We start from the raw sequence: 13,264 nt of genomic DNA on the forward strand, positions 1-13,264 counted from the left end.
GGGGGAAGGAGGAGGAGGGAGCGAGCGGGGGAAGCCCCCACGTGACCAGCGCGTGCGGGGAGGAGGTGGCGGCTCGCGCGCCCTGTTCGAATCAGCTGGCCCGCGGTGGCGCCTCGCGCGCGTGCGCGGCAGCCCCGCCTCCCCCCGGCTTTACGTGTGCGCGCGCCCGCCGCGGCGGGCCCGGGGCACGTGCGCGGCGCCGCGGCCGCCATGTTGTGTCTGAGCCGCGCGCGGGCACTGTGAGCGCGCGCGCGCGGGCTGGGCCGCGTGAGGCGGGGGAAGGGGGCGGGCGGCGAAGGAAGGCGGGAAGTCTCGCGAGGTCGCGCGGCCCCCGCGGGAGCGGGCCGGGTGCGGGATGGCGGCGGCGCTGGGCGCGCTGGGTAATGGTACCGGGCCGGGGGCGGGACCGGGACCCGCCGCCCCTCCCGCCGGGGAACGGGCACTCGGGAGCGGGCGGGGCGCGCGCCCCGGGGAGCGCCACTGGCTCCGCGCCGCCGCCTCCTCCCCCCGCCCCGGCCCTGCCCCTCCTCACCTCACATCACCCCGTGCCTGCCCCGCGGCCGCCCCCCTCCCCCCCCTTCCCTCCCCCGCCTCGGGCTCTCCCCGTCCCGCCGCTTCCCCCGCGTTGCTCCGCTCCCGTCCGCGCGCCCGGGGCCCGCCAGCCGCGGATGCCCTGCAGAGCCCCTCGGGTTGCCCCCGCTGTGCCCCCCCGGCACCGGGTGTCCCGAGTTCCCAGCGCTGCGCCGGCCGTGCGGCGCTCGCAGCTGCCGGCCCGTGTTCACACCCTGAGCTCCCGGGCCCTTCTTCGGCCACCCCGCGGCCGCGGCCCCCGGCAGCCCCCGGCAGTGTCCCGCCGGCTCTGCCTGCCCTGCCGCCCTGGCCCGGGCTGTTGCCGCTGCCCTCAGTCGGGTTTCTGCTGTGGAACCCAAGCGGCGCCTGCCCCGCAGGGACAGGGGCGCTGATGTTTAAGGATGCAGGGGTCCAGAAGAGCTATTTAACATCCCAAGTCTGCTCGCCATGGAGGCTGTGATATATGTCCCGTTATACCACAAACTTGTAACATACAGTTCTGTTTTCTCTTGTATTCAGAAAAATCGTTTCAGTAGTATCCGAGTGTCCCAGCTCAGCAATATTCCCTTTGTCTCCTAATCCTGATCTCTCTTCAGGGAGAGCATATGGTTCTGTTTCTTCCTTATGGTGTTTTTGTATTCCATCCCTGATTATCCAGTAACGTTGGCAGTTTTTGTAGTCTTGGAGTATTTGACTAATCTGGTTCTAGGCTAACACATAACAGATACTTAAGTTTTTATAAAAGAATATGTTCTTGAGGCTTTGACGTTCCAAATTTTATTTTATAAATATGTTTCCAGTAATTATTAAACAAACCAGTAGCTCTTCCATGGTTGTACATATATTTTTATGTTTACCATTGATATTGTCGTTATGCTGTACTAATCACTATGTAGTGATTGTTTACTGAGGCCTTTAAGTGAAGCTCTAAGTGTACCCTGTATTTTACATTAAATACTGACTTGTGCAATCTTTTAAGGACATGCTTTTTGGGTGTATTTCCAACCTGTGGTTAGATACTAGCTTCCTGTCCTAGCTGCTCCAAGGACTGGTGATCTAGTAGGGACTGGTAGATTTGGGATTACCACAGTGTGATTCCTTACATAAGCAAGTGTAACTTTCCAGAAAAGAAGTTGACAAGGCACTGTTGTAGTTTGTTTTCAAGCATCTTTTAATTTTACTGTACTGTCTTTTGGATTAATGGTATTAAGTTTGCTTAATCAGAAGTGGAAAAAAGTGTAAGGGAAAAACATGGTGTGTGTTAAACAGCAGGGGAGAAAAATGCATCTCTTTAAAGAGTGTGTGGGAAAATGTTAAAAAAAAATAGCTATCAGGTGAAAATTTTCACTCAACTGAGGAAACGTCCCTTTGCTTCAGAAGGGCTTAGCAGTTAAGTTAGTTTGACCTGCGACTTGTAGCAAGTCATTAAGAACCTAAACAACTTTGGTTTCAAGCTTTTTCCAGCACTGTCATGTTTATTCCATAAAAAATTCTATGCCTTGAGTTTACAGACTTGAATTTAAAAGCTTTTTGTGAAGGAGTGTTACGCAGTGCAACCATGTGTATTAGTAAGGAGCAGCAATGAATGACCTTACATTGAAATACTGCTGATAATTTATATTTCTGGTTGTTTAGTTTATCATAGGTAGTTGTTGCAATTCTCAGTTGTACCACTGTTAAATGAAATTATTTTTCCTTGGCCTTGCATACTCTAAGTGTATAATTACTAAGAGAGATGCTGTATTAAATAGCTTCGTTATTTAGGTATTTAGTGATGGAGTTCAATCATATGTCTTGTCTCCTAATTTGTAACATTTCTGGATAAAGAGAGCGAATAGGATTCTTTGGCTCAGTGTTATTATGGATTTAATGTGCAAAAATAACTAGATCTTTATTTCACAGAATTTGGGAATATATCCTAATAAGGGCTTTTGTTCTACAGCTGAACAGCATGTGACTGCTCTGATGTTTATCATTGTCTCTAACATACTTGTGTAGTGAGATTACATAGTGAGATATGCTGTCCATAGTCTCATACAGAATGAAGGTTTTACACTCCCAGTATTTTCAGGAGACTTAAAGTTTTTGTTGTTTGTTTGTTTGGGGTTTTTTTTTTTTTGGTCCATTTTGTCTGGATCTGGTTCTTCAGATCATTTTAGGTACTTAAGTTGACTTCTGGTCAGTAATAGTTGTGTGGTTGTTACAAAGTGGAAGGACTTGTACTCTGCTCTTTTACCATAAGGGAAATAAGAAATGTGTTAACATTCCTAAAAGTACTGGGGAAGTTGGAACAGAAGTCATTGCAGTCTGCCCTGCTTCCAATTGTGCTTTTTTTCTTGTTTCGTTTTTTTTCTTTTAAATTACCTTTCATATTTCTAAATCCCTCTTTAAGGTCTCTAGAGCTAATCTGTGGAGGTTTGCTTTGTCTTGGTTTTCCCAAAAATGTAAGTGTTTGCATTGTGTGGGAACTGATGATACAGGTCATAAGGAACCAGATTTGCAAGAGAGAATTTATTCATCAAGTATTTGGCACTTACATCCATAGATACAGGTTGCACTCACAGTTCTAGAAATGCAGTACTGTAGGACCTATTGTTCCCTTTCTCTCAGGTTGGTTTAAAACTACTTGGATTATTCCAGACGGATATTTGTAGATTTTGTCCTTAAAAACCTTGAAGAAGAAAAATTCTGCCACTTCCGTAGGCGGGAGTGAAGTTGCAGAAAGTGAGAAACCTTCTCACTTCTGTAGTGAGGGTTGTTTTTTTAGTTTCCAAATTAAGTGTTGTTTGCTGGAAGTCAAGCTGCTGCTAAGAATTTGCTCCTGGTAAACTTCAACACTTAAGGGTATATTGTTCTAGTTTCAAGAACACTGTAAATATGGTTTGTGGTTGTAGAAGAACCATCATGGGAGTTTTAGTTTTCTGAAAACCTTCCTTCTGTTTGAGTAACTCTAGAAGACCCTTCAGACATGTAGAGCTGAACATTAAATGGTGTGTTCTTATTGGACACTTGTGTTTCAAACAAAAAGACCTTTAAAAAGATTCCCTTAAGGAGTGCAGCTTTGTAATCAAAATACTTGGGGTTTGTAGTGTAATAGGTTGATAATTTATATGGTTTGTGTTCAGAATTTGAGTATTAGTTAACAGTTTGTGTTTAATTACTTTCCCTTATGCAGGCAGTTGGTTGTATCTTCAGTCCAAAAGCTTAGTAGCTTAACTTACAATAACTGCTCTTTAAAGTTACTTCAGTGTTTTGATGCTTACAGTGAATTCAGGTAAACATAGAAATACAGAAAGCTCAGCAAGTCCAATCCTCTGCGCTTTGGAAGCATAGTGAGGTCATTCCCTCTGATGGCAGAGTTCCTCATTGTGTTGCTTGTTTCAGCAGCTCCATCACCCACCCCATGGTTAAAGTTTTACCTGATACTCAATTTAAATATTTTTGCTTTGCATACAGCTGATTGCTTTGTTTCTTGTTGCTTCAGAAAAGAGTTGATTCTCCTTGTAGCAGTGTTTTAGATTGCTGTTAGCTGCTCTCCAGTTTTTCTGGTCTTTTGAACTTCATCACAGGACATAGAAATATGGATGTTGGCAAGAGAGATAGTTTGATTGTCTAAGATTTTACAAATGTTTTTAGTAGTTCAGATTTAAATATAATATTAAAACACAAGTATTTGTTTTGATTGAGGGTGAACATGTGCCTGACAAAGTATCAGTAAGAAGTGTAAAAGCTCATCTTTACAAGTATATGTCAGTAGTAGAGAAGTGGGGTTTTTGTCTTAAAAGGATGATTCTAACTTTGTTTACAACACTTCAGTTAGAAAATTTAAAAGTCAGAAAGGAAAGGAGAGTTTGTGAGAGTTTACCTTTTGGTACATAAATTATAACATCCTGCTTTTTCATGATGTTTTTGTTTTATTAGCATATATATATGTACATGAGATCTGAATTTTTCAGAGCTCGTGGTGCAGGGTTTTTTGTGTGAATTGAAGCGTCTCTGAAGTATCTCTAGTTTAGGAAGGAAAAACTGGGAGATAGCCCACATTTCAAATTGGAAGAGCTGTGCAACTGGGTTACTGTGCCACACAGAAATGAATTAAAGAGGGAAGAGAGTGACAGAACCTCCCCTGTATGTTTGTGTTTTAAACATACTCTGCGTGTACAGTGGTGTGGAAGTTAGCAATGTTATCTCCACAGCCAAGGAATCTAGAAACACCAAAGATAGATACTGTCAGATAAGTTTTGCCATGCTGCTTAATTACCTATTAAATAAATGCTTCAAGAACATTTCAGATTGAAGGCATGGGTGTGTTGTGCAGGTGTATTTTCTGAATTTATTCTTGTTTATTTTTTCGTTTTGTGGCCTGGGTGATAGAACAGAGCAGATTTACTAATTGCCTGGACAGGACAAGTCTGGGAGGGAGTACAAGCATTAGAGTGTGAAATAGTCTTGGAAAACTGAATGAATGACTTGAGGTGTATGGGATGCAGTTCAGTAAAAAGAAACACAAAATAATGCCTTTGGGTAGAAATAATAAATTTAAATATGAGAAACACTTGGCTGGGTAACAGTTCTGTAAATAAGCAGCTGGCTGTATCACAAAATGAACACAGTCGTGACAGTTCTGTGAAAACCCAGCAGTCTTACCGGGGTGTATGAACAGGATTGTTGTGAGAGGGAAGTTGCTCTGCAGTACTCAGTGTAAGGCCTCACATAATGCAGTGTCTCTGTTACTCTGCTTCAAACAGATTTGGACCAGCTGAGAGTATTTAGGGAAGAGTTGCAATAATGACCTTTATGGAAGGACTGAAAGAATTGTACTTGTTTAGTCTTTAGCAGAGACGGGGAGACATAATAATAGGTTTCAAATATGGTAAAGTTTGCAACAGACAATAATGTAATAAACTGTTCTCTCTAGGTGGTATAAGAAATAATAGTCCTGAAGAGCACAAAAGGAGATTTTGATATCAGGAAAACCTTTCCAGCTCCAGGAAAGATTATCCAGGACAGATAATTAGAGGGTTATATATCTGAGGGAAGTAATGGGATAGCTATTGCTGAAAGTACTCTAGAAAAGGTTAAATAACCTCCTTTTAGAGGTGATTGAGATGTAGTTTTCTGTCCTTGGCTTAGGGGGTAAGATAACTTTTTAGTATTAGATCTCTCCTCATTTTTAGAATTTTGTAATATTGCTGGCCATGATTTAAAAAATAAAACAACAAAACAACATGGTGGAGAAAAAAATTAGTGACGTAACAGTTGTAAGATTCAGTAAAAAAATTCATTAAATATATTCATTAAAGGTTTTTTATAAAATATTTATTAAAGCCATCTGTAATGTAATATTGAAGATAACTTTCATAGAGTCTTCATTGTAGATTTAATATCTTTGACTTGCCTTTATGTGGTTTTAGTGATCCAAAAGAAATAAACTGAGCTAGAGTCGAAGTCTTTCAGAAGACTTCATTCAAGAGAAACAAATCTCAGAAGATAAATTCTAATGAGCCAGGGAGTCGGGTGCATTCCAGCCTCTGAAGTAGAGCACACCCTGCAGCTTCACCTTCTCTTCGTAAAAAAGGAGATTACAGTTAATATCTGAGACATGTATTTTGAGGGATAATCTTCACTGATAAAGTCTTCAAGTTCCTGAAGAGTTTGTTATATAAATATATATTTGATTAAACTGGAAGAGCTAACCTTGACACAAATATGTTTTTAAAGCTTTTTAGAATTAAGAATACTGAACAATTTGATAAAACTGTTTTGAACCAAATTCAGTTTAATGCCTTATTCTGCATTTTTTTCTATTCAAAATCAACTGCCTACATCTCATGTGACCTTGTTCAAGCATTTCTGATTTTTGAAATTTGACAAAGCTGCCTCAGGGTTAAGGGCAAGTGAAGGATAGGCTTTGTGTCACATACGTCTATGCTCTGGAATTAGGGAAAGGGTTAAAGTGAAACAAATTCTGTCACATTCCCAGTGTTTTAAAAAGAGTGTAGAGGATTTACATAAAACAGTGCTTTCAATGTATTATAGCCTAACTGTAATTAGACTTTTAGTACATTTTTCCATCTCACCAATTATATGGATTAAACTTTATGTGTACTTCCACTTCACAGGCTATGAGCATTCTCTTTGATGTAATTGTTGGGAAATTGTGACGAAACCATTGAGAAACAAAGTGTTGGTAACTGACAAGGCACTGGGTTTAGATCCTGGTGTAGTGTTTGCTTACATAAACCTGAAAATCAATAACGAAAGAATGCAAACACTGTTCACCATATTAGACTGATGTCAGAAAAGGAATTTGTTACCTTCCTCAAATATTTTAAGTCTTCCAGGGATTTTCCTTCTATGTATCACTGCAGTACAGAGGCTTTTTTGTAACCTATTATAAAGGGATCATGGTATCTCATGTAGTAAGGGCACAAAGGCTTAAGTCTTAGGCAGAGACAGATGCACCTATTCCCTAAGCTCCACCTGGAGAGGTGAAACTGAGATGCAATTGTCAGAACTGTCTGGAAAAGGCTGCTTTAACCTGGAGTTTGGAGCAGCAGTTGCTGCAGAGTTGCCTGGGGCAGTGTATAGGTGGTGCCTGACTAAAGACTTGGAGTAGAAAGATGTTAACATTACAACAGATGCTGTGGTTTGTTTGCTTTGAGTTATTTTCCTATTTCTAATGTAAAAAAAATTTGCAACCTCAAAAATTGTATCTTATTAATAATTTAAAAATTAGAATATATTGGTATATGTTTTCCACCCACTACCTTCTTTTCTTTTACTTGAGCTTTCTATGTACATGTCTCTGAAAGTCAGAGTATAACTAGCAGCAGGTTTTAGTGGTTAGGGATACATGATCGTATTGCTTTTGTTAGTAACTAATCTGTATAATTGTCACTTGAATAGTTGTCAGTATTTCTGTGCCTTGCTATGGTGCCAGCACTGTTCTTTGGGGATTTCCTCAAAAGCTAGACTTCAGGAAAAAGAAAGCTAACTAGATGTTCTCAGGTCTTCTCAGTCCTCACTTGTCAACATTTCTGGTTTTTTTGGTTCAGGTCTATTTATTTAGCCTTGGGAAAATAGGCAAAATGAGAAGCCACTAGAGCTTATGGAATTTTTTTATTTTTAACTAGTGTTCTATTTTCAGTGGAATCATGGTGTTTATTCCATCAGTTTTCTGGAAATTCTGCTATATTCAGTGCATTGTAAAAAAGGCAGAAAGGCTGAAAAAAATATTCACAGTATCATTGTAGAGGCTGCTATAGTGCACTTACTTTTCATATGTGCGTGGATAGTTTTAAATCCATCTCTGAGGAAGTGGTTTATAACAGAACAAAGTGTAGTTACATAATTTCTCTTAAGTGAGGTCAGGTGAGAATTTTTCTGCATCATGGGAATTCAGTGATCCTTTGTTAAGAGCATTCCTAAAATACTTCAGATGAAAAAGGTTCTTCACATATCTGCCATTTCACAGCCAGTGCTGAAAAGGACAATGAGAAACATTCACTCCTTGTGTGATGTCCTAGTGCAAATAAAGCTTCCCACACTTCTCCCATCCCTTTCGGATTTCTTGCCATGTGTTTTGGAGGTCTGAATTGTTGAACCAAAGTGAATTTTGCAAATCCTTGAGAATGCTCTATACTTATTCTCATAAATGGATTGCTTTTTGGAGTACAGTTTGCTGTCAGGGCCATTCAGATTATACAAGTGTACAGGAACAGATTTGTTGTGCAGTCTTTGGGTTTTGTTCTATGACTGCACCTCAAAAAAAAACCCTCACGCCAACAATGTAGGTAACTAATATCTTGTTAATATTGATGAGTTTTAAGTTATGTCTCTCATGATCTGAAAATATCTCTGGTTAATTCCAGCTCAGAAGCAGTTTTATTGGAAATTCCCATGTTGCATGAAGGGTTATTTTTTCTTCAGTCACAATTCTGAGTATAGAGAGGGAATGTTTTCCTCTCAGGTTCTGGAGGTAAAGGCAGGCCAGTTACTGTCATTTATCCAGTGTGACTCGTGTCTCATTGATTTTCCACTTGAGAGTTAACTCTGGTGATCAGACCTTTGTGTCCTGCTTTTAGGGTGTATCTCAGAGTTGAATTAGTTGCAGTTAGATCAGCTATCCTTTTAAAAAACTTTTTAGATTGTTGTATGTCTGTATTTACTTGGCCAAAGAAATTCCGTCAAAGAAACCATCCGGAAAGGTCAGGAGACTCTCAGTGAGGAGAGCTCTGGAGAAGCTTACTGTGTAAAATTCTTGGTACCATTTTCAGTTTTGATTCATGTGTCACTACAGCTTTGTTATATGACTTGTACCAAATAATCATGTGGACGTTTCTTTTCATCCTGTCTGTTCTGTCAGCAGGCCTGATTTGCAGACGTGGCGTGAGCTCCAATCCCTTAAATGTGCCCTTCCTATATGTGGGCTGTAGTGTGGCTTCCCTGGTTGGTTCACTCTTGTAACTGCCTTGAAATGAAAGTTTGCTTTTCTAATACTTAGACATTAGCTTCTCTTGAAGTGTGGACAACTGTTGCTTTTTTGACCTTCACTGACCATATTTTCCATTGGGAGAAGAAGTCAAAATGAGCCCAGGGGTTTGAATCAGTAACAAATAAGAATACAGAAAATTTGCAGGTGTTTTTCCCCCTCAAATGCCTCTTTTTGTGCCTCAGATTCTGTTATTGACGACTTGGATCAGCTAGATTTCAGTTAAGTTTTCAACAGAATTTTAACAGTTTTATATTAAAGTGAACAGTAAACCAGAGTGAAAATAAAGTAAAGCATGGTGCTATGACCCCTGCTCTGTGGAAGCAGACATGAAGAATGTCTCCCCAGCATTCACAATTCCAGAATACTACAGGTTATAGCTGGGGAATACAGATAGATGGAAACAATAACGTGGTGGAATTAGTTCCTCTGCATCAGTTGTAAAGTATTTTTATCCTCAGCATGGAAGTTTCGAGTTCCAAGATAAGAGAAGTACCTGTGCTACTTAGGCTTACAAAGCATAAGGGAGAGCCTGAGAGAAAGGCTTCACATTACAGCAAACCTGATCCAAGGACTGTCTGTCACCAAAATGCAAAGTCGTGGGCCCTGTTTTCCACCAGCACCTGTGCTCATTTCACGATTACAGTGAGCCTGTCTAGGAAGCTAAACTAGAAGAAAAATGACTCTTTTGTAAGGACTTGTATTTTCTATATTAGCTCACTGTGAGATTGGATTGAATACAAAAGCAAATACATGGAAAAAATAGGGATGATGTGCCTGAAAGTTACAGGGGAGTGGGATTGCTCCTGTTTGTAGATTAAATCACTTAACGGTAAATAAAACCTCACCTGGGAAGTCTTGTTGCAAAATTAAAGAGAATGATTGAAAGCTCACCAGCCTGTGAATCCACTCTTGATAAAGGAGTGGGAGCACAGATGGGTGTGGCTTTGATTGCTGTGATAGGAAGGTGGAGGGAAAGTGGTGTCTTGGACAAAACAGTAAAGAAGGAAGTGCTCTTTTGGGAAGCTTCTAAATGAATGTAATTGAGCAGGGGGACAGAAAACACCATTGCAATAGTTCAGGTGCAAAATGATGAGATTGTTATGAGAGTTACCCACTTGGAGTGACAGTGAAAACCTTTGGACGTCAAGCCACCTACTGAAAGAGGGTTCAGTCTCTAAAAAAAGCTGTTTGCTGGTTTTGTAACCTTAATTGTCAGTGAATGGGTAACCTTTGACATAGGCCTCTGGATTTGCCAAAATATTTTTAATTATGATGCTGTTAACTCACACATGTATTTACGTTTTATTTTCTTAGTGGCTTTTAAATACACATACATTGCAGAGTTGCTCCTTTCTTACCACTTAGAGCCAATAAAAAAAATGTTTTAGTGTTTTCCTCAGTGGAGCAAGGATAATCCAAACTGTGTGCATGCAGAACTCAGAAAGGAAGCAGTGCCCACCTTAGCTGGCATGGGATTTAAGAGGGGCATTTTAAGTCAAAATGGGCAGATGTTTAGAAGGTGGTCATTTCAATGTTGATAAATACCTGTAGTGATATTTCAATAAAATTATTTCAGTGACTGCAGAAAAAAACCCTCCTCTAGTCTAGTGATGATACAAATCTGGTGACTCTTTTTTTCACCACTGTCTTGAGTCAGAAGGATCTCACAAAACTGAGCAAATGGGTATTAAAATAGAAACTCATTGTTAGGAATGTGAAGTAATGCATAAGAGTAAAAGAACTTTATGCAAAAAAGTCCAACCCTGACTTGAAATCAGCTATTAGTGCTCAGGAAAGTCTTCTGATAGACGTTTCTGTAAAGCCATCAAGTCAGTTTTCACTAGGTGTTAAAAAAGTAAATAGAGTTGAGTATTAATAGAAAGGGGTCATGACATAAAGTATTAACTATTCTGTGGTAAAAATCTATGACATACATAGGCCATGCTTTGAATATGATTATCCCACACTGATCTGTCTGCTAGACTTAGTACAGAAAAGGGCAATAAGAATAATCAAAACTTGGGATAGCTTCTTTAGGCAGAACACCAAGGAGGTAAACCAGATAAAGTAACCATTAATTCTAGGGTCTTACAGCAAAGGTATGTCCTCAGATGCTGTGAAACTTAATTTTTAAAGGTATGAGAGTTTTATGTTGGTTTTTCTTCCTACTGTTATCAAGGAAGGAATGTGTTTAATTGCTTATTGCCCTAGGAGAGATAATATATCACTGAGTTATGAGGGCTTTGTATGTTCAAGATACAGCAAAGGCAGCCTAGGAGATATATTCTTACTGTATTTTTTTTTCTTCTTCTATGGCTACAGCATTGTGCTGAAATACAGTTGTTCACAGCTGAATAATTTTGTATTTTTTTACAGAAATTTTAGATGTTCTCCAAGATAACTGGCAATCAGGGTTGGGGTTTTTTCTATAGTACTTTTTAAAAGCTTAAGCAGTTTTATGGATGGTATATAAACTACATTTGTCAAGTTAATCCTTACTTAATATTTCATGTCCGCTCTTCAGAGGTACTAAGTAAGGAATAAGTGCAGCATTTGTTTTGATATAGTGCTGTTAAATTCCTTAGAATACTTTGTAAAAACTGTGCCTTAGAAAGAGTCAGTAAGGCTTTTTTAGGACATCACTGGCAAACTGTAAGTGTTTTATTATTAAAAAGAACCATATATAGAGTCTTCTGCTTGATGTCTTTATAAATGTGAATGTGCAAAAGTGAACCATTATGATTTCTAACTTTGTGACTGCTTTTATTGATTATCTTCAAATTCATACTCTAAAGATTCCAAACTATCTATGGCATATTCAGAAAGCTACTGGTCATACTGGTTTTGGTCTTGTAAGACATAACCATTGCAGTAATTACATCTCTGTAGCTGAATGTTTCAGAGGGATAAAGTAGGAAAAAAGTCAGTTTTACATTGTATTTGTGTCAGTGTCTAAACCCCTAGTAAATAATGTAACTGTTTAGTCTACACTTTATCTAATTTCTTCAAATGAGAAGTTTCTAAATGTGTTGTCATTTGATACAGTGTGTGAGCAATCCTGGTGTGCAGCTCAGAAACAAAGCAAGAATTTAACTGCAAGTGCAGGTTTTTTACTGCTGTGATGGGTTGGCCATTTAGGGAAATGTCTGAACCCTGGCAATCTGCTCATGTTTGCTCAGGATAGGTATGGAAACTACATAATTCACACTCTCTGACACACCTTCTGGCAGCTTCTTCCTGCTTCCTGAATCTGTGATAAAATGTGCTGAAGGTAGATGGTATCTCTTTTTTTTTCCTTTGTTCTTGTGCTCTGAGAAATTCTCTAGTGGCTGAACCTGGAACTTGAATACCCTTTAATGTTTCTTCAGTCCTTTAACCTGATGTTACAGGTTAATTGCAAGGAATGGTAAAATGAGTGTCTCCTTTTATTTATGGAAATAGATACTATCGAGAATTTTAGATACCATAACCAGACTTGTATTTTTATATAAAAGGTTAAATTGCTATTCTACTAAAATGTGGTCAGAGTTTGCCCTGAATTATTGAATTAATAACTGTTGAAGTATAAAATCCATTAAATACTTCCACAGTCATGAATCCTATTGTCTTGAGACAAAAGAGGAAAGTCAAATCTGTGAGAAATTACTTCAGTTTCAGAAAATTAAAATGAGAAGAGGCAAGATGCTGTTTAAAGCCTTGAAGTCTCATGTATTCTATTAGGGTAGATACAGCTGCAAACATACACCTTTGTTTCTAGTGCTGAGTGTATGTATTTGCAATATCTATGACATTACAGTTGCAAAGGCATGCTTTATGCATGCAGTAGCTTCCCGTCCTTGATAATACCACGAGGTGGTTTTTTGTTTTATCCCTGAAAAATGCATCTAGGCAAAGTCAGAAAAACTGAAGTGGAAGGGGAAGCTGTGAGTAGAACACAAAAAATTTATTCTGCCAATAAAAAATAGACAAAGCAAAACAGAAAAAAGCCAGTTGAAGGCAGAACAGAGAAAGAGTTAAAATGAAGTTGCTGTGAGAGCTGCAATTGGTATCTATCCTTGTAGCCTTTCCTTTTTTGCCAGGTCTTTATACCCATTTGTAAAAATGAAAATACAGAATTCTCTTTTTACAAAAACATCAGTGGGATAGCCTGAACGCTAAAAATTTATGGGAGCTCAAGGGAAGACAAGGAAAATTCAT

General features: G+C 39.6%; 1 protein-coding gene across 2 annotated transcripts in view; it reads left to right on the forward strand.

Moving 5' to 3' along the window:
* Positions 1-326: 326 nt before the first annotated feature.
* Positions 327-13,264, forward strand: part of ZZZ3 (zinc finger ZZ-type containing 3) — a 56,618-nt gene continuing 43,680 nt past the window's right edge. For both annotated transcript variants that reach the window (XM_042030431.1, XM_042030434.1), the window contains exon 1: positions 327-380. The gene's annotated coding sequence lies outside the window, so the exon portion shown is untranslated. The remainder of the gene's footprint in view (positions 381-13,264) is intronic.

The sequence above is a fragment of the Corvus kubaryi genome, unplaced genomic scaffold (genome assembly GCF_017639235.1).
Source record: "Corvus kubaryi isolate FWS band 111438036 unplaced genomic scaffold, C.kubaryi_AGA036_p1.0 37334, whole genome shotgun sequence".
Lineage (NCBI taxonomy): Eukaryota > Metazoa > Chordata > Aves > Passeriformes > Corvidae > Corvus > Corvus kubaryi.